Raw genomic sequence first — 24,113 nt, forward strand, 5'->3', positions numbered from 1 at the left:
ATTGGAGAGGCTGGGAACTTGGAAGCCCTAGCAATCCCATATCCCAAGCTCCCAGACTCATGACTCCTTGGCATCCCACGCTCCCATGGCTTCAAGGCTCCCTGACTCTGGGACAGCCAACCAGGGTGGACTGCCCAGGAGACAGGGTTCCCAGAGCTGGAAAGTTTAGGCCTGGCTTAACTTAAGTAACTTGCGTCAAGTTAGCATGATTGGGAAGATGAATGGAAGGTTAAACTGTCATAACAAGCTATATTCTGGAGTCAGGATGGCTCAGTTAGATCAGCAGGAATATCCTGGTATTAGTAAGTAAGCCTTAATGTAAGATAAGGTAGAGGTCAGATTATGCATGAACAGCACATGGATAGAGTGTGCTGTAGAGGGACTGGTTTGTGACAAGTAACCAAGCCAGTCATTAAGTGTATGATGCAATGTTTAGTTAGGAGCTATTATTGGTAGCAACGTGTATAAGAAAAAGTTTTGTTGCAAATAAGGACAACCCAGGGAATTAGACCAGTCAGTTTAACTTCTGTACCCGGAAAGATAATGGAGCAAATAATTAAGCAATCAATTTGCAAACATCTAGAAGAAAATAAGGTAATCAGTAACAGTCAGCATGGATTTGTCAAGAACAAATTGTGTCAAACCAACCTGATAGCTTTCTTTGACAGGGTAACAAGCTTTGTGGATGGGGGGAAGTGGTAGATGTGGTATATCTTGACTTTAGTAAAGCTTTTGATACTGTCTCGCATGACCTTCTCATAAACAAAGTAGGGAAATGCAACCTAGATGGAGCTGCTATAGGTGGGTGCAAAACTGGTTGGAAAACTGTTCCCAGAGAGTAGTTATCAGTGGTTCACAGTCATGCTGGAAGGGCATAATGAATGGGGTCCCGCAGAGATCAGTTCTGGGTCCGGTTCTGTTCAATATCTTCATCAAAATCTTCACCATTTGTTTACATTTGCGTGGCCGCCTGCAGCTCCCAGTGATGGGGAATGGCAAACCACGGCCATTGGGAGCTGCAGGAGGCCGTACAAATGTAAACAAATGGTCTGGTGGCCCGCAAGCAGATTACCCTGATGGGCCACATGCAGCCCACGGGCCATAGGTTGCCCACCACTGATTTAGATAATGGCATAGAGAGTACACTTATAAAGTTTGCAGACGATACGAAGCTGGGAGGGGTTGCAAGTGCTTTGGAGGATAGGATTAAAATTCAAAATGTTCTGAACAAACTGGAGAAATGATCTGAAGTCAATAGGATGAAATTCAATAAGGACTAATGCAAAGTACTCCATTTAGGAAGGAACAATCAGTTGCAAACATACAAAATGGGAAATGATTGCCTAGGAAGGAATACTGTGGAAAGGGATCTGGGGGTCATAGTGGACCACAAGCTAGATATAAGTCAACTGGGTAACACTGTTACAAAAAAAGTGAACATCATTCTTGGATGTATTAGCAGGAGTGTTGTTGTAAGCAAGACACAAGAAGTAATTCTTCTGCTCTACTCCACTCTGATTAGGCCTCGACTGGAGTATTGTGTCCAGTTCTGGGAGCCATATTTCAGGAAAGATGTGGAGAAAGTCCAGAGAAGAGCAACAAAAATGATTAAAGGTCTAGAAAACAGGACCTACAAGGGAAGATTGAAAAAATTGGGTTTGTTTAATCTGGAAAAGAGAAGACTGAGAGGGGAAATAACAGTTTTCAAGTACATAAAAGGTTACAAGGAGGACGGAGAAGAATTGTTCTTCTTAACTTCCAAGGATAGGACAGGAAGCAATGGGCTTAAATTGCAGCAAGGGAAGTTTAGGTTGGACATTAGGAAAAACTTTCTAACTGTCAGGGTGGTTAAGCACTGCAATAATTACCTAGGGAGGTTGTGGAATCTTCATCACTGGAGATTTTTAAGAGCAGGTTAGACAAACACCTGACAGGGATGGTCTAGATAATACTTAGTCCTGCCATGAGTGCAGGTGACTGGACTAGATCATGTCTCGAGGTCCCTTCCAATCCTGACAGGTTTTGGAGTAACAGCCGTGTTAGTCTGTATTCGCAAAAAGAAAAGGAGTACTTGTGGCACCTTAGAGACTAACCAATTTATTTGAGCATGAGGTTTCGTGAGCTACAGCTCACTTCATCGGATGCATACCGTGGAAAATCAACTCAGCGTAGCTCTGCTGAATGCCAAAGGAAGGAACCTGAGTGACAAGATCAGAGTTGAACTGAATTTTTGGAGAACAGAGTGGAAGAGATCTTCAGGAACCCCAACATAGCAATGGCATGACTCAGATTCCATTCATCTGGAGCAGGCAATGTATAGTTTATTATACATGTAGTTTTACTGTCAAAGATTGCAACCCAGTAGTTTAGCAATGGCACTGGGAGGGTTCAACTTTGAGGAGGTTTCCAGGGCATGATTAAATCTAAAGAAAGCTCCTATGGACTCCTAAGGAAGTATTAGGGGGAGACTGGAACTGGGTAGAATAGGAACTCCAATTAGTAATACTTGATAAAAATTTAAAAAGGAGAAACAAAAAAAACTATGATGTTACAAGACTTAGTATTGTGAAATGGAGCTTTAAACCAGCAGGTAAAGGACTTAAAGATCCACAAATTGGAAAAGGAAAGAAATGAGCTGGAGGAGCAAAAAGATGCGGTACAAATCCAATGAGGCATTTTTGGAGAAGAGTGAAAGCTGTGAGCAGATTAGGGAAGAAAAGGACCATCTTGTAGAACAAGGGGCAAACTTATAAGACCAGCTATGGAGATGCCAACATTATGGGAGGCAGGACCCATGAGGGTTTTCCCTGGTTTGTAGCTTTGGGGCTCCCTGTATAGCAGGGCCCATGCAGGTTCCTGCAGCCCCTACACCCTTCTCCTGCTTATGAGACTGCTAAAACAAGTTACCCAGGGTCTGAGTTAAGAAATGTGTCCAAGTGATTGGGACTCACACTCCAGGCTCCTGTCGTAGTTAAAGTTGAAGACCGGGGGAAAATGATGTGAGGCTTTTCCATTTTCCCTGATAAAGACTGGGGACTCTGTCGAAGGGATGATGACTGAAATAGGTTTACTCAGTGGTTGTTGAAGGGATTAACTTTGAAAGACATGAATCACTTGACTATGCAAGATTGGGACAAAATGTTGTAAAGATCTTTGGGGATTGTGTGCTTGCAGGTTATAGGGCATACCACTGATGGTTCAGCTCTATAGGCACAGTTGGCCAAAGTGCTATATAATTTAAGATCAGCCCAAGTGGAAATGTTTAACATGAAGCTCCTCCCTAAGGAGGGGCTGATTGAACCAGCAGATGGCCTCCTTCAGTGGTGGAACATGCAAGCGCATAATGTGCTTAATACAGTAACAAGAGCGGGACAAGGCACATATTGAAACATTGTTGGCTGTGCTGCCCCTTGAATGCAAAGAGTATCTTTTGCAGTTTGATCCTGATCCTGGCAATTTGGACAATTTGTTAGCTAGAACCAAGCACTGGAGGGGATTGAATAGGACAATGGTGTCAGTGGCAGAAGCCAAGATTTTTTTAAGTGGAATCTAGCCCCAGAAGCAAGGGATTCTGGGGGATGGGATGAGGAGACTAGAAAAATGGGTGACCATAGATGTTATGGCAGCTCAAGAAAGAAAAAAAGAATTATAGGAAGAAATAAAGAGATTGAGGACTCCGAAAGAGAGCCAGCCTAGCCCTGATGAACTCCCAATGGGGTTGCCAGGCCCCTACATCACAGCTGTCCTTTGTAACACCCCTTTTACAGGGTGGCTGGGGATGCCCCACAGTAAAAACCACTATGGCGAGAGTGGGAAAGGACATGGTACTAGACAGTGGGGCAGCAACAACTGTGACAGGGCACGTGTCAGAAGGGGCAAAGCAACTGAGGATTCAGGAAGTTACTGGAGTAACTTGCCAAGTTCAGATCAGGGAAAAGCAATCAGTTGTAGCTGGATAGCAAAGAAGAGTATGATAATGGTAGTGAATTCACAAGAACACACTCTGGAGATTTGTGTGATAGTGAAAATTAGATTAATAGTGGATTTGGCCCATATGATGCTTTGGGGGTCAAAGAAGGAGGTGTCATACCCATGACCACAACTACCGGATCAATTAAGAGTGTGCGGGAAGTAGCTGTACAGGATGAAAAAGACACACTTGTTGGGTGCCCCAACATACCTACGGGTACCCCAGCTAGTAAAAACTTTTGGGGATGTCCGTGTCAAGTCCAAACTGGAATGTGGTTGGATAGACATCCAGATTTCACTTGAAAGACAGGACCCACCACCCGACAGGCAGTATTCCATACCTAAGGAATCCACAGGTCCAATTCAGGAGGCAGTGGAGGCATTGTTAGAACACGGTGCAATAAAACCAATGTCCTCGGTATGTAATTCCACATCCTGAGCAATGCAGAAGCTGAGAGATGAGTGGAGATTGACTATAGGAGTGTAAATGATAGAGCAAAATCTATGGCTCCTATTATGGCAGCTTATTCAGAGACAACTGCAAAAATCTCTCCTAGAATGAAGTAGATTTTCTGACTAGATGTTAGTATCGGGTTCCAGTCCCTCGCCCTAGCTCCAAAGTGTCAGTATTAGAGGTTTTCACATTGGAGGGCTGTAAAATATGCATGGACCGTATGACCCCAGGGATAAAAAGATTCTCTGACTATTCCCCATTAAGCAGTGTCTCAAGGACTTTCCTCATCTGGCCAGGCTTGTCCAGTACATGGATGACATATTGATACACTCCCCTATACAGGAGGAGCACAAACAAGATTTGTTGGAGGCTTTGTAATGTCTGCGGTGGGCAGGATTAAAATTAAATAGCGGAAAAACCCACAATTGGTTAGGAGAGAGGTAACCTTCCTAGGGATTTCTGTAGGTAAAGAAGGGTGGAGTATTGATCACCAGAGGGCAGGGTTAATTTCTAAACTGCCCTTCCCCACAGACAAACAGGCACTACAATCTTTTCTGGGGATAGGGGTTTCCAGGAAGCATTCTGCCCCATAGACTGAAATAGCAAGCCCATTTATGAATTGGAATGGACACCTCATTGGGATTAGCAGGAAGGACACATTGAAGTAGTGGTTAAATTGGGGGGAAAAACACAACTTTTGAGGAGCGGTACAGTGCTGGCAAGGCTGGATGCAAGAAAACCATTTTTTATGTATCCTGTGGTAACTCCAAACAATCTAGCGGTGGTGTTTATGCAACAATATGCAGTTCAGGATCGGTCGGTGTCGTTTGCCTCCCGACTGCTGCAAAGTGTGGAACTGAAGTACAACTGCTGTGAGAAGATTGTGTTGACGGTGTACTGGGCTATTATCAAGCACAAATACTTGGCAGGAAGTCAGAAAGTGTTCATTGTCAGTCACCATACTCCCCTTAAGGTACTGCTGGAGGGAAAGTTATCCACTGGGCAAGTAAGCAGTGAAAGGATTTAGAGATGGACTCTGGCTTTGCAAGGAGACAACATCGAGGTGGTTCAGCTTAAAGAACCAAAGGAATGGATTGCAGGAATTTGCATAGAAAGAAAGCCACATGAATGTAAGGTTAGCTCCAGTAGCACCTGGCATCCAATGTTTAAGAAACTGCATGCCAACAAGGTTAGAGAAAAAGAGGAAGTTTGGTATATGGACAGCAGTAGCCGCTATGTAAAAGAGCAAAGGAAAGTATAGCTGTCAGCAATATAGCTAAAGGATGGAATGGTCACAAATTGTGGGAGTACGTCAGCTCAGTATGCAGAATTAGCAGCAGTTATTAATGTGCTGATGGAAGCAAAGGGGTTTCACTCTAAGCTTACCATAGTTCTGTACCCAGATTCAGTGCTCAGGGGAGCAGCATTAATGCTAGCATGACCCATCTGCCAGGTGGAGCCAGCAGCAACTAGGACCAGGTTCAATATCTAGGGGTTCCTTTCCATCGATACAACACAGAACTGGCTTCAACCCCCACCCAGTAATCTGGGAAAATTTAGACACCACCCCTAGGTGCCTCTGAGAGGCAATACTTCCCTACTCGCAAGCACAGAGTCTGAGAGTAGAAAAGAAACTTTTAATAAAAGCAGGGAAGTAATCTGGCATTAATTTGGGAAAACACAGGGTTCATAAACATAAACCATGAGTAAAAGACCCACCCCAAATAGGTTGGGCCATGTCCATTTCCCCTCAGGTTCTTAAGTCCAGCAACCCAAAAGTCCATTTCACATGCCTGAAACCTTCTCTGCACCCCACTCACAGTGACTTTCCTGGGTCAATGCAGGCCCAGAGTTCAGAGGTGCATCTGCAGAGTTCACCTCCCACCCAGGGTGCAGGGTAAAGAGGCATCTTACTTGCTCTGCTGGCCACTCACCAGCCACCTGCTCACCTCTCTAGTTGCGCCCCTCCACCAGCCCCCTGCTGGCTGCTCATTGCGCCTCTCTGCCACCGCCCTGCTGGCTGCTCATCACACCTCCGCCCCCCCCCCCCAGCTGGCTGCTCGTCGTGCCTCTCCACTGCCCCCCTGCTGGCCGCCTGTTGTGCCACTCTACTGGTCATTCATTCACCAGCTGTCTGTCAGTCACCTTCTGCCTCTCTGCTGTGACCTTTGCACATCAGTGTCTCAGTGATTTTCAGCTCTTTTGCAGGCTGGGCAGAAACGCTCCCCCATCTCAAGTGATTTTGGCTCACAGCAGGCAGGGCAGAAACACAGTCCTATCACAACTGGTTTCAGCTCTGATTGAGCAATTAAAATAACAAAAGAGGCTCCTAATGAAGCCTATTTAGCTCTATTCTTTGAACAGTGGAAAAGAACAGGTTAAGCCAGTCAACAGAGGACTCGGGGGATGGGAGGGGGGGTATTGTACAGCTCCCTAACCAGGACTCCTATAATCCCCCCCACCCCCGACTTTACTTTCACAGGGCTTTGGCAATCAAACTCCTGCCTCACCGAGATCCTCTCTTCTCAGGGTGATCCCCCCCCCCCCCCATTTGGAACAGGTTAAGCACAGTTCTGCTTCCCTGTATTCCCACAATAATTACAACATTGGTAACCATATTTCACTACCCCTGCATTCAGTACTAATGTGATTTGTGACCCAACACCAGCCAAGTTGATTACAATGAGCAAAACACCTCTCCATCTGCTGAATATCTAAGCAAATCTAAGCAAAGAAGGAGCAAACTGTATTTACATAATCACACCCAGAGTCTCTCCCCCTCCCAGCTAGCTGTCAGGGAAGCATTCGTTCAGACTCTGCTTACACTAGCTTGGTGGGCTCAGAACAAATATTGGGCTATTGATGGAAGAGAGATTAAATTCAGTACTATGTGACAAATGTTGGATGGTATTGCCAAGAGGTTTGATGGAATGGATGTACACACAGGAAACTTGGGCCCATAGGAGAAAGGTGCTGCTGGCAAAAGGGAACCAGGCAGCTGACTTAGCAACCAGAGATGAAGCAGTCACTGGACCACCCTGGCTGTGGGATAATGCTTTGGAAGCTATCCTGGTAGCAGTTCTCACATGGGTCAGCAACAAGATAAAGTGAAGCAGTTGCAAAGCATTCAAAAACAGGATTTAGAGTTAGATCCATTCTGGAAGCAAGCTCAGAGCCAGGGAGTAAAGGTAGAAGGTCAGGACTTAGTAACAGAGCAAGGACTCCTACATGTAAAATCAGAAGATGGGTTGGTATGGGTTGTACCACAGGATATGTGTAAAGATCTATTATTATGTGTGCACGGATCAACTGTAGATGGTCACCCCACACAGGCAGAGGCCAAAGACAGGCTGGCAAAAAATGGGATAGTAGCCCTGTCAAGGTTCCTTCCCCACTCTGAACTCTAGGGTACAGATGTGGGGACCTGCATGAAAAACTCCTAAGCTTACTTTTACCAGCTTAGGTTAAAACTTCCCCAAGGTACAAAATTATTTTACCCTTGGATTTCCACTGCCACCACCAAACTTTATCTGGGTTTACTGGGAAAAGTAGTTTGGACACATCTTTCCCCCCAAAATCCTCCCAACCCTTGCACCCCACTTCCTGGGGAAGGTTTGGTAAAAATCCTCACCAATTTGCATAGGTGACCATAGACCCAAACCCTTGGATCTTAGAACAATGAAAACGCATTCAGTTTTCTTACAAGAAGACTTTTAATAGAAGTAAAGGAATCACCTCTGTAAAATCAGGATGGTAGATACCTTACAGGGTAATTAGATTCAAAACATAGAGAATCCCTCTAGGCAAAACCTTAAGTTAGAAAAAAGACACACAGACAGGAATATTCATTCTATTCAGCACAGCTATTTTCTCAGCCATTTAAAGAAATCATAATCAAACACATTCCTAGCTAGATTACTTACTAAGTTCTAAGATTCCATTCCTGTTCTGTCCCCAGCCAAAGCATCATACAGACAGACACAGACCCTTTGTTTTTCTCCCTCCTCCCAGCTTTTGAAAGTACCTTGTCTCCTCATTGGTCATTTTGGTCAGGTGCCAGCGAGGTTACCTTTAGCTTCTTAACCCTTTACAGGTAAGAGGATTTTTCCTCTGGCCAGGAGGGATTTTAAGGGGGTTTACCCTTCCCTTTATATTTATAACAAGCCCAAATGGGAAAAGGACTTAAAGGAACTTCCTGATACTTGCCTGGTTTGTGCTAGACATGATCAAACTAACAGAAAATGTGGAGTGACTCTTATGAGACAGGCATCCAGGGGTTCATGGGAATGGATTCAAATAGATTACACTAGGGAGTTGCCCTTAACACCAAGGTCTAACATATGTGTTGGTAGTGGCGGATGCTTTTTCACATTGGATGAAGACCTTCCCCACTAGAAATATGACGTCCTTAACTAAAATAATACTACTAGTGGACAATCTGTTCTGCAAATCAGGGGTTCCTAAGGTAATTGATTCGGACAATGGAAGTGGATTTGGGGAGTCCGTCATCAAAGAAGTATGGACACTGCTGAATATCGATCAGAAGTTTCATGTTCCCTATCATCCAGCGTTAGCTGAACAGGTTGAGCAAATGAACAGGACCATTAAAACTAAACTCAAGAAGGGAGTAAAACAACACAGATAGCAATTGGGATGAAGTACTATGGCTAGTTTTAATGTGCATCCGAGCTAGGGAAATCAGATCTACAGGTTCTTTCCCTTATGAGGCATTAATGGGGAAACAAATGAGATTATGGGAGGATATGGTTAAACCTGTTCTGGGCCATCTGGCTACTGTAGCCTTGTCAGAAGGCCTGGGTACAGGACTTGCAAATGTAGATTTTACAAGTACAAAAGAGTGTAATGGCAGCAGATGGAGTGGAAATACAACAGACTAAGGCATGGTTTGATGCCAAAGGAGACCTAACCAAACATAAAGTAGGATCCAAAGTCATGATTCAGATTAAGTTCCCTACCACTGTTTCCCAAAGGTAGAGTGGTATGATCCATAATTGGTGTTGAATCTACTTGGCCCCTCCATATACTTGTTAGACCTGGGAGATAAAGGACAGAGCTGGATCCACATGAGTCAGCTCAAAACACATACAGGTAGGTAAAGAAAGAAGCAGAATATGGTTTCTTCCACCTTTGTCTTGCAGATTTGTATGCATGCAGAGATGGTGGTTTCTAACATAGGAGGTACTCTTGTGGTTTGGCGCAGTACTAGATCTGTGGTGAATCTTTACAGCTATTCGGGCCACTCCAATCCATTCAGAGGGCCAAAAGGTGTCAGCATGCTGCTAAGACAGAGAATGGGTTTTTACCTGGTTTTGAGGCAAACTCCGATGGCACCATGCTTGCAATGATAAAAGAGAGAGGTGATCTACCATCCCAGGCTTCTACAAGGTGTATGAATATAGTCCAGAACGTTCTGTGACATGCAACAAGCTGCAATCTCAAGGGCTGCGCAATTCCAGTCATTGTGAGTCTGGAATATCAAGGTAGCTACTGAAGTCCAGGTGGTCAACGTGGATTTAGGGAAGTATGGCGTTTTGATGGAATACACCCCTTTATTCACATCCTACTCACTATTATAATAACCTTTGTACAAAATATGGTTTGTGAGGTATCATTTGAAAACTAATAATTCACTGGTTATTTATATAATGATGAAACGCATGAAGCAACATTATAGGTAAACTTGTGAACAGAAGCTGAAGTAATGATTGAAATGTGTTTACCAGACAGATCTGGGGAGTGGATAAACTGGTTTCTCGAAGACAAAGGACAAGCTTATGCCTCTAGCCTGGTGTAATCAAAGTTGATTGGCAATCACCGGTCAACAATCACCCTTTTCTTTGGCAGCAAAGGAGGGGCGGGACAGCAAAAGATTGATGTGCATTTTAACAAACTGTGACAGGGTCAGGCCCAATAGCTACAGGAGAGTGATAGACGGTATATATGTTAGCCCCAGATTAAGCTGGTCCTATTTCCCTGAGTAAGATAATGGGCTGTTCCAGAACAATCAGAAAGTTGCTGGAAACAATTAAGGCAGGCTAATTAGGACTCCTGGAGCCCATTAAGAAGCTACCAGGATCAATTAGGACAGGCAGGCTCATAAGAGAACCTAGTTTTAAAAAGGACCTCACCTCAGTTAGTGAGGCACGTGTGAGTAGCTGGGAGCAAGAGGTGCAAGAAGCTGAGAGTGAGTAGGCATACTGCTGGAGGACTGCAAAGTACAAGTGTTACCAGACATCAGGAGGAAGGTCCTGTGGTGAGGATAAAGAAGGTGTAAGGAGGAGGCCATGGGGAAGGAGGCCAGGGAGTTGTAGCTGTCACGCAGCTGTTACAAGAGACTCTGTAGACAGTTGCAATCCACAGGGCCCTGGGCTGGAACCCAGAGTAGAGGGTGGGCTCAGGTTACCCCCATCCCCCTCAACTCCTATCTGAGACAAGAGGAGGTGGCCTGGACTGTGGGTCCCACCAGAGGGGAAGGTCCCTGGCCTATCCCCTGACCCACTAGGTGTGTCAGCAGAGACTGCAGGGATTGTTCTCCTTCCTTTTCGCATGCTGGCCAGTGATGAGGTTAGCTGAGTGAATGGCAGGTTTGAGCCACTAGCAAAAGTGACCAAACTGAGGGCTGCTGTGAATCTCTGAGGCAAGCAAATCTGCCAATAAGTGCAGGACACACCAAGGCAGAAGAGGAACGTTGTCACAAAACAAAAACATGGAATCTCTTTCACAACAAGACCCCATGTATCATTCCTCACAGCTGGAAGGAACTTTATCTATCCGATGAAGTGAGCTGTAGCTCACGAAAGCTCATGCTCAAATAAATTGGTTAGTCTCTAAGGTGCCACAAGTACTCTTTCTTTTTCCTCAGGAAAATGCATTTCAAAAGGTGACTGGACTATAAAAGTGAGGGGCAAAACACTCCAGGTATTCATTCTATCTCCCTCTCTCAGTTTTTCACCTGAAAAGACAAAGGAACCAGCTCCTTGGACTTCAGGGGCAGATCTTGACTTGAGAATTTGGTCAGCAATGTTCCTGGGAACCTGTGGTAAGAATTTTATCTTGAACAAGTCTTATGTTAAGTTTTAGTTACTCAAAAAAATTTGATCTTAATTTATCTTATAACCATTTCTGACTTTAATACCTTGTACTTATACTCACTTACAATTTCTTTGTAGTCAAATAAATGTGTTTTATTCTTTAATCAAAACTAATCCAGTATTGTGTTTAAACTGAATTGTTTGGTAACTCCTGTTAAAGTAGCAAACTGTTGTACATTGACCCTTTACAGGGACAATGGACCTATAATATCTGATCTGTCTGGGAGAGGGCTGGACAGTGCAGAACACATGTTTTTGTTTTGGGTTTTTTTGGTGAAAAATTCAGGCCTGGGAGTGTGTTGGGGTCAGCCTGCAAGTAATAACACAGGCTGGTGGAAGTCAGAGTGTGACTGGAGAGTGGCTGGCAGGCTTCAGCTATACCCAGATGCTCAGGGTGTTACCTCTATGCAGTTTGGCTGTCTGTGGGTGGCCTAGGTGGGAGCTACAGCACCACAGCATTGTGAGGCACCCAAGATTTCCGAGCAGGTGGTGACGCCTCTCACTGGTCTAAATTGGACCCTGGAATGTCATAGGCATGCACTGGAATTTCAGTGCTACTGCTATGCTTGTATACAAATGATTCCACTTGACATTGGACCTGGATGGACACTTGGTATTATAATCAATTCCCCTTCCCTGTTTTGGGGGAGGGAGATTCAACGCTCACAGCCCCTCAGACCCCTATACAATTCCACACTGTCCTCCCTCCGGAGGGGTCAACTCTCTCCCCTTTATTTTGTCCGATAACCACTCCATGGCTAGAAAATCGTATTTTATACACCCCACTCATGAAACAGTGGTCAATTTTTACAAGATACAGATTGCCTGGGGGCTGCCTGGCCATGTATAAGAAGCAGTTCAGTAACAATATCAAAGCACATATTCTATTATGGCAGGTTCTGATGGAAGGTATATTTCAAGGACACAGAAATCCTAGAACAAAGAGGGATAGCAAAGCATATTAAGTGGCACTGGAACTGGGGGTCTCCCTCTGGAATTCTGCAGACATTGAGGGACTGAACCTTAAAATTAGCTCCTTAACTGTTAGATTTGGACAAGCCATTAAAGATGCAAGATTAGTACTTAAACCTTACAGCAAGAGGCATTAACTATTAGCAATATGCACTCCATTGCAAAAACTTTACAATATATTAATCCATTTAAAATATTATTATTGATTGATTGAATGATAATAATGTTTCTCAAGCAATTGCTTGTAGCAAATATGGTACTGAACTTGTTATGTCAGGTGATGGAAGAAATAAAGCTGGGGGAGTGGTCAGGATTGTTAAACAGCACACTGACCTGGACTATGCTAATGAAAAAGGGAATTTATAATACTGGGGAAGAAAATTTTCAGTTTGCAAGGTTAGAAGGCCCAGGACCTTGGGCAACACATGAAAATAATAATTTGACTCTGCCAATTATAATTGCTATTTTTAGATGGACAGAGTCCTAAAGAATATTAACAGTATGGGTACCATACAGCAGTGTTTCCCAAACTTGGGATGCTGCTTGTTCAGGGAAAACCCCTGGCAGGCTGGGCCGGTTTGTTTACCGGCCACTTCCTCAGGTTCAGCCGATCGCTGCTCCCACTGGCCATGGTTCACTGTGCCTGGCCAGTAGGGGCTGCGGGAAGGGCGGCCAGTACGTCCCTTGGCCCGCACCACTTCTTGCAGTCCCCATTGGCTGGGCACAGCGAACCGTAGCCAGTGGGAGTCGCGATCGGCTGAACCTGCGGACACGGCAGGTAAACAAACCAGCTTGGCCTGCCAGGGGCTTTCCCTGAACAAGCGGCATCCCAAGTTCGGGAAACACTGCCCTAGAGAATGGAACTTATAAACAACATTATCCCGGTGTGAAGATGGCCATACAAGGAGGAGATGAAATAAACCCAGCTTGCTGTGAACAAATAAAACACAGATAGCTCTGAGTGCTCAATGCAAATAATCCTGACCACCAGCGAGGAAGGTTGGGCCTGACTAATCATCAACGAGAGAGTGAAAGAGGTGGTAAAAGCTTGGAGACCCAGTATGTGCTTTAGATAACCAAAACTTTTTATCTGGGACAACACCATGCCAGGGGAGCCTGGATGGATTTTGTCTGAACCTCACCTCCCTGACTCAGATTGGGGCCCATGTCCTATGGCCAAGTATGCTGATTAAGGAAAATGTGACAGAAGACAGGACAGACAACACAGAATAGGGATCACTGGTGACAAATCTCATTGTACCCATAACTACAGTCTATTACCACCACTGATTTTAATACAGAGAAAAATGGGGCAATTGTTGCTGATTGCCCAACTAACAGCTGAGTAACAAGAAATTGAGGACAATACTGTACAGGGAGTGAAAACACCCTCATGGGCTGCACAAGAGGAGGTGAGCTTGCACCCCCAGTTCATAGTTTGAGCCTAATATTAATGGTGGTTCAAATGATAATAACTACTCTGGTCATGGGGATGTGTTTCTGGTTGGTAAACTTGAAAAGGAGAGCACAGGAAAATTGGAATATGATAAGAATGAAATGAATATGAACATAAAAAACAAGAAAACAAATGGAGTGGAAGTGTAATCATGACTTAATGTAAGTAATTTGCCTTATTTCTTAGTGGGCATGATTGGGAAGGTGAATGGAAGATAAAGTTGTCATATAAAGCAATATGTTGGAGTCAGGATGGCTAGCTAAGATCAGCAGCAAAATCCTGGTATTTGTAAATTAGACTAAACTACCAGATAGGTAGAGGCCAGATCATGCTTGGACAGAGTGTGCTGTACAGGTAACGGTTCCTGAAAAGTAAGCAAGCCAGTCATCAAGTGTGTGATGCAAATTATAGTTAGAAACTGGTGCTGGTAGAAATGTATATAAAGAAAAGCTTTGTTGTATGACTTTGGATCTGTGATTTAGCTTGAATCCACCTTATGCATTTGAGTCTGATCAACTCAGCATAGCTTTGCTGTATGTCAAATAAAGGAACTGAATGAGGAGACTGGAGTCAAACTGAGTTTTTTGGGGAGCTGAGTGGAAGAGGTCTTGGGGGAACCCCAAACAGACTGAGTGGCAATTCCCTTTCATTGAGAATTTCCAAGTTTTGAGGGTTTGCTCCTAATCGAATTAATCCAAATTTTAAAAATATCAAAATCCTCTTTGAAGTGGAACTGCCATTCTACCCCCAGTTCTAACAACACTTGCTTGTCTTTCTGTGTCCATCTTTTCAAAGTAATCGATAGTTATTTTCTAATTTGGCCAAGTCTACTTTTCTATCGATTTGTATGCTTAAGAACTTGGATCAAATATTTCGTTTTTGATAACAAGAAAAAAAAAAGATAATTGCTATATAAAGCATTTGGACATATGCAGCAATTTTCAAATTTGGTTCCTACATTAGGTGAGCTGCTCTGAAGTTGCATGCTCAAAAAAAAGATACAGCACACCTAAATGCCCAAATGTGGAACTGCATACCCAATTTGGGTGCTCAAGTTAGGTTTATAGGATTGTGAGGAACTTCAGAAGGGCCTACCAAACTAGGCAATTGAGCAAGATGATGATAAATGCCATTTGATGTAGGAAAGTGGACAATAGTGCATATTAGAAGGAAAAATTCGAACTATTCATGCACATTAATGGGTTCTAAATTCACTGCAAAGAAAAAGAAAAATCCTTAGATGTCATTATGGACAGTGCCTTGAAAACATATGACCAATGCACAGTTGCAATAAAAAAAGTAAATAGGATAACAGGTTGCATTTAGACAGGGCTAAAGAACAATACTGAAAATATGATGTTACATGAATCAATGGTTCTTCCTCACTTTGTATACTGTATTTAATTTTGCTCATTCCAGTCTCAAAAAGATATAGCAGAATTTCAGAAAGAGGAAAGATCCAGAGATGGTAATGAAAGAGATTATTGACGTGGAAAGACTTGCACATGAGATTTAAAGATTTAGTGAAAATTGAAACTTTGACGAAAAAACAAACACTTTTACAGAAATGTTTGTGAAAAATGTCTCTTTTCAACCCGTTCTAATTACAATGATTTAATTTAGAGAAGAGATGTATAAGAAGTGACACAATTCTAACATGTAAAATAATTAATTAATTAATTAAAATGCACATTTTAAATTTTAATAAGTTGAAAGAGACCTGTTTAAATGTATAGTTTATCTATCACTTTCCTTATTTGTTCATTCTTCATCTCTTCCTCCTTCCCACTCCCTGTTTCCTTCATTTTGAGTCCTCTATTTCTGTGTGTCTTCTTGCTACCTTTTCCTATTTCCTTCTATTTCTCTCTTTTATCCTCATATCTACACTACCCCCTTGTCTTGTTTGTTTTCCATTTACTGCTATCCAGGAGCATTCAGGCCCCCCATGGTGCTTTTTCGCATACTTTACATGTAATGCAATTCTTTTCTTTCATCTTATCTTATGTTTTTAGCGTATAAAAGGATCACCCAGCTCCATGCCCAGGGAAGATATGTTGCTTACAGATTCCAAGCACATCTTGCAGCAATGAATTTCCAGACTTGCTTCAGACATGTCTTCTATTATTCTTCACAGAAATATAACATGCTATCCCTCTCTCTTCTCAGCTTTATATGGATTCCAAGACCCCATACCTAACTCATTTGATTTGACACTTGTTTCCCCGTCTCCTGGAAAGTAATGACAATTTCATGCTTTTGAACTCTTTTGTCTTCAATCTCTACCTATCTGTGCAATAGTGTTTCAGACACATGTAGACTAGTTCTTTTTGAAATTGTTGTTTCCATTGCCATTACTCTCCTACTGTTCCTTTTAAAAATACCACGCTTGAATTGTCTTTTTCCCCCCCAGAAATACAAAGGTTACAATGACTGTCTATCAATTGAAAGAGATGCTAATACAGTGAACCTCTTGTTCACAAATGTCTGTTCAACAATAGAGTATGAATTCAAAAAATGGCAACGCTATAGAAGAAATGGATAGAGGAACAGAGATGAAAAGCTCTTATTGACGGATTATTGAATCTATCCTTCTGTGAGAGTAGGATCTAGTCCCCTGGTAGCTTGCGAAAATTCACTGGCCATGGCTCCACGTGGAGCGAAGTACACCAGCCACTCTGACTACTGAATCCGTCACCCATTCCCACACAGTCGAAAGCCTGTGCAGAAGCATAGCAGACAGCCCAGCCCTTTGGGCTGCATATAGGTTTGAGCATTTAGTTCAGAGGTTAAAATATTTTACTAGGGCTATGGCAAGGATAGGGTGCTTGGATTGGGGTTGGAGTATTAACATTAATGTGAGAGTGAGGCACTCCAGAGTATAGCTCTTCGGCATGGGTGTTTTATCAATCTGTGACTATAACCAGTAGTGGTTTCTAAATGCAGTAGGAGGAGTCTATAATGGTTTGTATGGAGAGAGCTATTCTCTCCATCACCAGCATTTCGGAGAACTTGACCCTAGCTGAGTAGCGCTCAGCCCAGGACATGAATTTTGGGTTCCCAACAAAGGTTCCACCTCTATGATAAGTGGAGCCAGCTGAGAATTTTCTGACAAAACGTTTTCCACTGGAAAATGCCAATTAATCAAAACTGAAGCTGCAGGAATGGCTGAAGCCAACCCTATCTCAGCTGTGAAAAAAGAAATTCAATCGGAATGGCCCATTTCAACATTTTCTTTTTTTTTTTTGTCTGAAATAACTTTTCAGTTTGAAATTTTAGTCAATTTATTCTAAAAAAAAAGTTTAAAAAAAGGCTGAAGTTGAAATGAAGTTTTAGAGTGATATTATCCAAACAGGTTTCTCCCCACTCCCTCCAGATTATGGAACTCTGTGGCAGAGGATGTTGTGAAGGCCAAGACTATAACAGGGTTCAAAAAAAAAACAAAACTAGATAAGTTCATGGAGAATAGGTCCCTCAATGGCTAATAGCCAGGATGGGCAGAGATGGTACCCCTAACTTCTGTTTGCCGGAAGCTGAGAATGGGCGACAGGGGATGGATCACTTGATGTTTACCTGTTCAACTCATTCCCTCTGAAGCACCTGGCATTGGCCACTGTCAGAAGACAGGATACTGGGCTAGATGGACCTTTGGTCTGACCCAGTATGGCTGTTTTTATGTTATTATCAGTTCATGAAAGTTTTCAAGATTGACTTTTTGTCCCAAATTGGGACAAAAAAACCCACAGAAATCTCAAAAATTCTTGAGGGACACAAAAACCATTTTCTGCCCAGCTCTAATTGTAAGGCCATTCTTTTGCAAAGTAAAACATAATGGTGCATAGTGAGTCACTGTTCAAATACTGTCCAGTAGCAATTTGGTTTGTATGCTGGTTCCAGCACATCTTTGTATTTGGCTAGTGTAAGTACAGATAAACAATGAGAGAGTACCAGAAGACCAGTAGAAACAGAGTAAATTACTTAAGGAGGTTTAGAGCTCTAATTGTAGAAATTAGACCGTAATCACCCTTTTGAAGTCACCTGGGCGTGGGCTTGCCCACAGGCCTTCCGTTGCATTGGAGTGAATGAAAGGAAATTAAAATGGAACCAAAATAGATTTCCTCTGCTTTCAAAACTGAAGCTCTGTTTTGGAAATCCATACAAATTACCTTATAATGTTTAATATTAGGGAATACATAATACATAAACATATTGACAGCATTGTACAGACTATGTTCTATTATTGTCAGGGCTACACAGAGGTTTATGGGGGACCAGGGCAAAATCTGAAACTGAGGCTCCTGCTACTCTTCTAAAAAAAATTACCATTGAAGGGAGGACCCAAGGTGGAGTTGGTTGGAGAGCAAGCCCCTCACATTCACACCTCAGTGGTGGCTTCTGGACCACAAGGCTGGGCCCCACTCCCACCTCCGGGTGTTGCAACCTGGAGTAGGGTGCAACTGCCCCTCTGTGTGACTCTGCATGCCAGGTTGCAATGTCACTCAGTTTGGGGGCCCACTCAAATGGGGGGCCCGGTGCAAACTGCCCCTTTTGCTCTCCCTATCCCTTTTGGGTGGCCCTCAGTAGGTGCTGTCAAATCAGCAGTCTAACATGATGAATGTCACTAAAATTTACAATTCTGTTTCTACAGGCCAATTTACAAGATGCTGGTTTCTCTAGCCAGAAGGTCTGAGTCCCAAAATTTTCACCATGAATTCCATTTGCCCAGGCTTGATTGGTTTTAATGATTTAAATTAAACAGAAGTGCTTTCCAGAAATACAAGTATACAGTCAAAGGACAGACAGACAGCTAGGCAGAGGGCAACAACAAAAGTGATTTTTCTATCAAATCTACAAGATAACTTAAATAATAGTTTTACCACAACTGAACCCCAATCATGTAAAGTCATTTTTGTGCAGTGCCATTGTACACTACTTCCTTTTCCTTTGTGTATTTCTTTTTTCTGTTTGATGTATAGCTTCCACCTCACGTGTCAGAAAGGATTGTGGTTAAGGCAGTGGCTAAAATTTTCAAAGGAATTCCTGCCTGAGGGCAGTGATTGAAGGGCTTTATTCAACCCAGTAATTATTGTTACCCTCTCACCTCCTTTTGATGAACTTATGACTGGCTCGTTATTGCTTTCTTAAAAGTGCAGGGAAACTTGTTTCATTAGGTTGACAAGTCTAAGCTAGTCACCAGCATCCATGTCCATGGAGTTCAAAGGAATGCTGAAATTCCTTATACAGAGATCAGAAGAGGGGTAGACTCAGACTCCACCCCCCCCCCGCACAACTATATAGAAATTAGCATGACGGTACGTATGAAATATGAGTGTTCACTGAAAGCAAAAGGAATTTATGCCTAAAGCAATATCTTCAGGCTAGCACTAATTAGTTTCTCAAAAGCATATACCTGGGTCTGAATAACATTCTTAATGCAAAGATAGCTTATGACTGAAATTAACCTGGATATAGGAATTTAGAGCCTATAGATGTCATTTACACTGCAGCCCCTTTTCTCTGCTCTGTCCATGTAAGAAGATTTTAAAAGTGGGTGCAAAATATATTCTGCACAGGGGTGCAAAGGGACACTAAGGAAAATAAAAATCAGTCCCTTAGGGCCAGATTTTTAAAGGTATTTAGGTGCCTAATGATGAAGACAGGCACCAGTGGGATTTTCAAGAGTACCTAGGCACCTAAATCATCTGCATCTTTAGGTGTTTAAATACCTTTAAAATCTGGCCCTTAGTCTCTAATATGCTGAATCACTTGAAGTAGAACATTACACCAGAGCATTGTAGATTGTACTGACTCTCTAATTGCTTTCGGATGCAATTCAAGCTGTTACTCTAAAGACCTCTATGGATCTACTTAAAAAGTTTATTCCGTTTTGAAAAAATTCCACTGATTTGCAAGATAATGTGTCTACTGAAAATGGGGAATCCCAGTAGAACCATTAATTTCATAAGCCAGTAGAAACTTTTGAAGTGCAACTACTGTACCTGGGACACTGTCTTCATCTCATCCACTGCCTTGAGAGCGCTGAGATCATTTGACACACTCTCCCCAACAGCCTCTGTATTTATGTCTATGGGGCTGACCCTAAAATGTACACCCGCTTGCTGGCACAATGCAGCCTGCATTTGTTAACCTCCAGGACAGAGTGCAAACCACTCTGCCTGCACTATTATCTTTCCATTTTGGCTTTTTGCCCAAAACTGGTTGGTGGACACAGGTGTTATAACATGAAGAATAGCTCTGGTGATCATGTTAGGACTGTAGCATTTGGTCACCGAACAAGAATAGCTTTAATGAAGTTAACATTTTTAATAAATACCTAGCTCTTGTGTAGTGCTTGTCATAAGTAGATCTCAAAGCTCTTCACAAAGGAGGTCAACAGCTTTATCCCCATTTTACAGATGTGGAAACTGAGGCACAGAGGCAAAGTGACTTGCCCAGCAGGCCAGTGGTAGGGAAGGAATATAACTCAGGTCTCCTGAGTCCCCGTCCACTGCCCTATTCACTAGGATCTCCCCATTGCACCGAACTAGCCAGGGACCAGAAACACCCTGCTGGCCTTCCCCAGCCCCACCAGAACAGCAGCAAGCACCATCCAGCTACAATTCCAGTATAGAGAACAAGGAAATCACCTGAAGGAAGCAACCAAAACCACCAGCCTCATCAAGCAGCTCTAATTTGTCAAAGCTTTTGATATAGAAAGTAGAGAAGGTCAAATAATTTATTGCAGTGGAATCACTGGAGAAATTGTTTTATATGTATTTAAATACCTTTTCCATTATTGAGACAACAGATAGAACTGGGCAAAGTAATTGATTAATATTTTTGCCATTCTTCAGCTTTTTGCTGTTTGCCAGCTCTACTAACAGGGATTCTACTTTTGATTGTGTTAATCCTAAATATAGGGTCAGAGCCTCAGTCGGTGTAAGCGGGGCTAGCTGTATTGAACTCAATGGAGTTAAACCAATGTATCTATGCTTCAGTAAACATGCCATTGTGACATACACCAATAAGTGTATGTAGGAACAGGGGGATGCAGCTCCAAGAAAGAAAAAGCAGCTTCAGATATGATAAAAGCCTTAAATCCTTTTATTGAGTAGCCTGGCAGCTGGATGCTAGCAGAGCAGAGACGCAAGAGACCTCTATTAAAGGTTTCTATGGCCACTCTACAAAGAGAGCAGTAGGAAGTGAGACAGCTACATAACTGACACTTCTAGACTGTTCTTTGTCCTTTCTGTCTGGGGTGATTTTTAGATTCATGCTAAAGCTCTGTGTCCCATTGCAGCCTTGATACACATTGGCCAGCATGGCTTGTAGGGGTGTATTTTCAGCAGTGAGAATGAGAAGTTCTATGCAGAGGGCTGTCTAGTAAAGACCAGAGTTGTGCTTCTAGCTCTGTGCATGGTGCCCCCAATATTACTAAATAGGCCCAGACTTGCACTCCTAATTCAGGCACAAATCCTTGAAGTCTAATGACTACATGCACAGTACTTCCAATAAGGGTAAAAATACTTTCCTCTCTAAGACAAAAGAAGCTGATTTAGATTCTAAGCCACTGTACTATAGTCTTGGAATGTCATTATGGTACAAAACTGGTGTGAGACCAGAATCAGGCCTCAAATACAGAATATAGGATTAGGTATGAGGTCTGACTTTCAGAGGTGCTGAACATCCATACCTCCCACTGATTTCAGCTAGAGTTGAAAGTCTACAGAGCCCAGATACTATAGTAATGGCTGCATTAGTGTCATCTAGATAGTCTGCTCAAGTGATGTCTGTGTAGCTCACTTCTCGAATATGCTCTCTTTAAGTTAGCAAATTCATGTTTTTAGTGCCCTATTTTGAAAATACGTGATATCTATATATTTGATAACTGTGAATAATTTCATTATTGAAGGTACAAAAAAAGAATTGCAGAAAGAAAAGCTAAAACACAAGTTGTAAAAGAGGTTCTTAAAAATGCCCATCTGAAATACAAACCAAAATGGGCCAAATTCTATCCTCAGATAGACACAGTTTCCATTGACTTCACTGGGGATTGAGTGTAAGAACTGGAGGCCAGAATTTGCGCCAGTGGTGAAAGTCCTAATTATAAAATGAAAAGTACATTAGTTAAAGATACATTTTTCTCATCTGCCTGTCAAGTTCTGAGTTCAGTATTCCATACTTCCCTTCCAAATCAGTTTAATCAAAATTGATGAGAGTGCATGGATGGTCTGAAGGTGCAGAAAATGCAGATTGGAAATGAGTAGCATCTTCAAATAGAAAATAGCTGTAAAGAATGAGCATTCCCTGCCTTTTGCTTTTATCTCTTCCGAAATATATTACAATGAAAGCACAGTTCAGTTTCTAATGTCACACTGATTAGAAAATTCTCCTGTCTATCAACAAATCCTTCTTTAGGAAATTGAGATTTTCATCTTCATTCCTGCATGATCAGGCACTGTTTTCTTGTGTGTGATGTCGGCTGCTCCAAGTGAAACAAAGAACCCTCACGTAACAGGGCATACCCCGTTCTTGTCTTCTAGCACCACAGAAACTGCTCTGACTCCACTGGCTGTGTATCCACATTGTGCCATTTTTTTATGGTCCCTCTATCAACACTTTTACAGTCTCATGCAGCAAGACTGTTTACAGTGCTCCCTGTGCTTTTGGCTCTCCCTTCACCCCCCGCCCAGGGCTTGAAAGGAGCAAAGGTCTCTCTTCTCTCAGATCTCCCTGAAACAGGGCTCAGCTAGCCCTGTTCCTGTCTTAACTCACAGCCCTCCTGTGCCCTTCTTATCAGCCTTGAGCTGATGGGTTAATTGGCTCTTTAGCTCCCCCAGCCCCCACACCTGATTAGATCATTTCAATTACCCCATCAACCTTTTCCAGGGGAACTAATTGGTGTCAGAGGGATGAGACTGCAGGCTCACCTGTTAATTCCCTGCACTCTGTCACACCTCATCTCAAGCCCTTGCTTCCCCACATACCTGTAATTTGCCTTCAAAAATTGATTTGAAATGTAATTTATTTGCAATTTTAAAAACTGGGCCAATTTTTAAGACTGACATCACCGGAGCCACATGGATTTCTACTAGTGGGGGAACCTGCTATTTTTTTTTTTTGCCTTTCCCTCTTTTTTGGCTTGGGATATACAACAGTTTTATATTTCCAAGTCTGTCATTCATGTCTGAAGTCCTTTGTATGACTTTAATGTTAATGTTCAAGAACAAATCCATGGTGAGTAGAACAAAACCAAAATAATACTTATACATTTTCTAATATTTATAGATCAATCTTTGGTATTTATGAAAGAGTTGCTGACGAGTAATGAAACAGAAGAGGATGGCAAAGTTCTGTGCTTTATAACAACTGTACTGAAAAGCTCTGGGTGGTTAAGATCATTCAGAACTTGGAGAAAGAGCATCTTAAAGAGGATGCAACTGCCAAGATTTCAACATAAAATTGGTTTTAAACAAAATAATTCCTTACAATAATAGCTTCTTTATGGAAATATACATTTCAAATGGATGTTTTTCTGCCTCTAGTTGTCTTCTTTCCCATACTTTTGGAGAGCCAGTGAGAATTTTTCAGATTTTGGTTTTTTTTCCTAAATGGTAGGTGTCAACATTTCAATGGAAACTTCCAAAGAAATATTCTACAACCGTTGTAATGTTTTTTTGGGAACAGCTATAAAACTGATTGCAGTTTGTTATGGGGGAGGGTGGGGAGACTCCAAGGAAATTTCAGAAATAGTAAAAAAAATTTCTAAACAATTTCAAGAATTGTTACTGCTTTTTTTGACCAGTCGTAAATAAGTAGATTGTCTTTTTTCATTACCCAAGTCTCTAGTTCCCACTGAAGCTTTCTCCAGTACTGGGGTGTCCAACACCCAGTGCATGAGAAGCCTGCTATACGCAGAATTCTGTAAAGGTAAAGCAGTATACCACTTGACACAGTCATTTAACAAGCCTGCTGTGGTACCTACAACTGACTGAAGAAGCTCGCAGTGATTTCCCTTATGACCAGTATTTGTGGGCCCCATCGTAGTTCCACATCAGTGGCAACAGACTGTAGCAATTTCCTCAGCTGGTTGGGTCTTTCAGGTTCACTGGGCACAGGGAAAATGTTAGCCTACTGCAGGCCACCTGAAATC

The sequence above is a fragment of the Lepidochelys kempii genome, chromosome 1 (genome assembly GCF_965140285.1).
Source record: "Lepidochelys kempii isolate rLepKem1 chromosome 1, rLepKem1.hap1, whole genome shotgun sequence".
In the NCBI taxonomy this organism is placed as follows: domain Eukaryota; kingdom Metazoa; phylum Chordata; order Testudines; family Cheloniidae; genus Lepidochelys; species Lepidochelys kempii.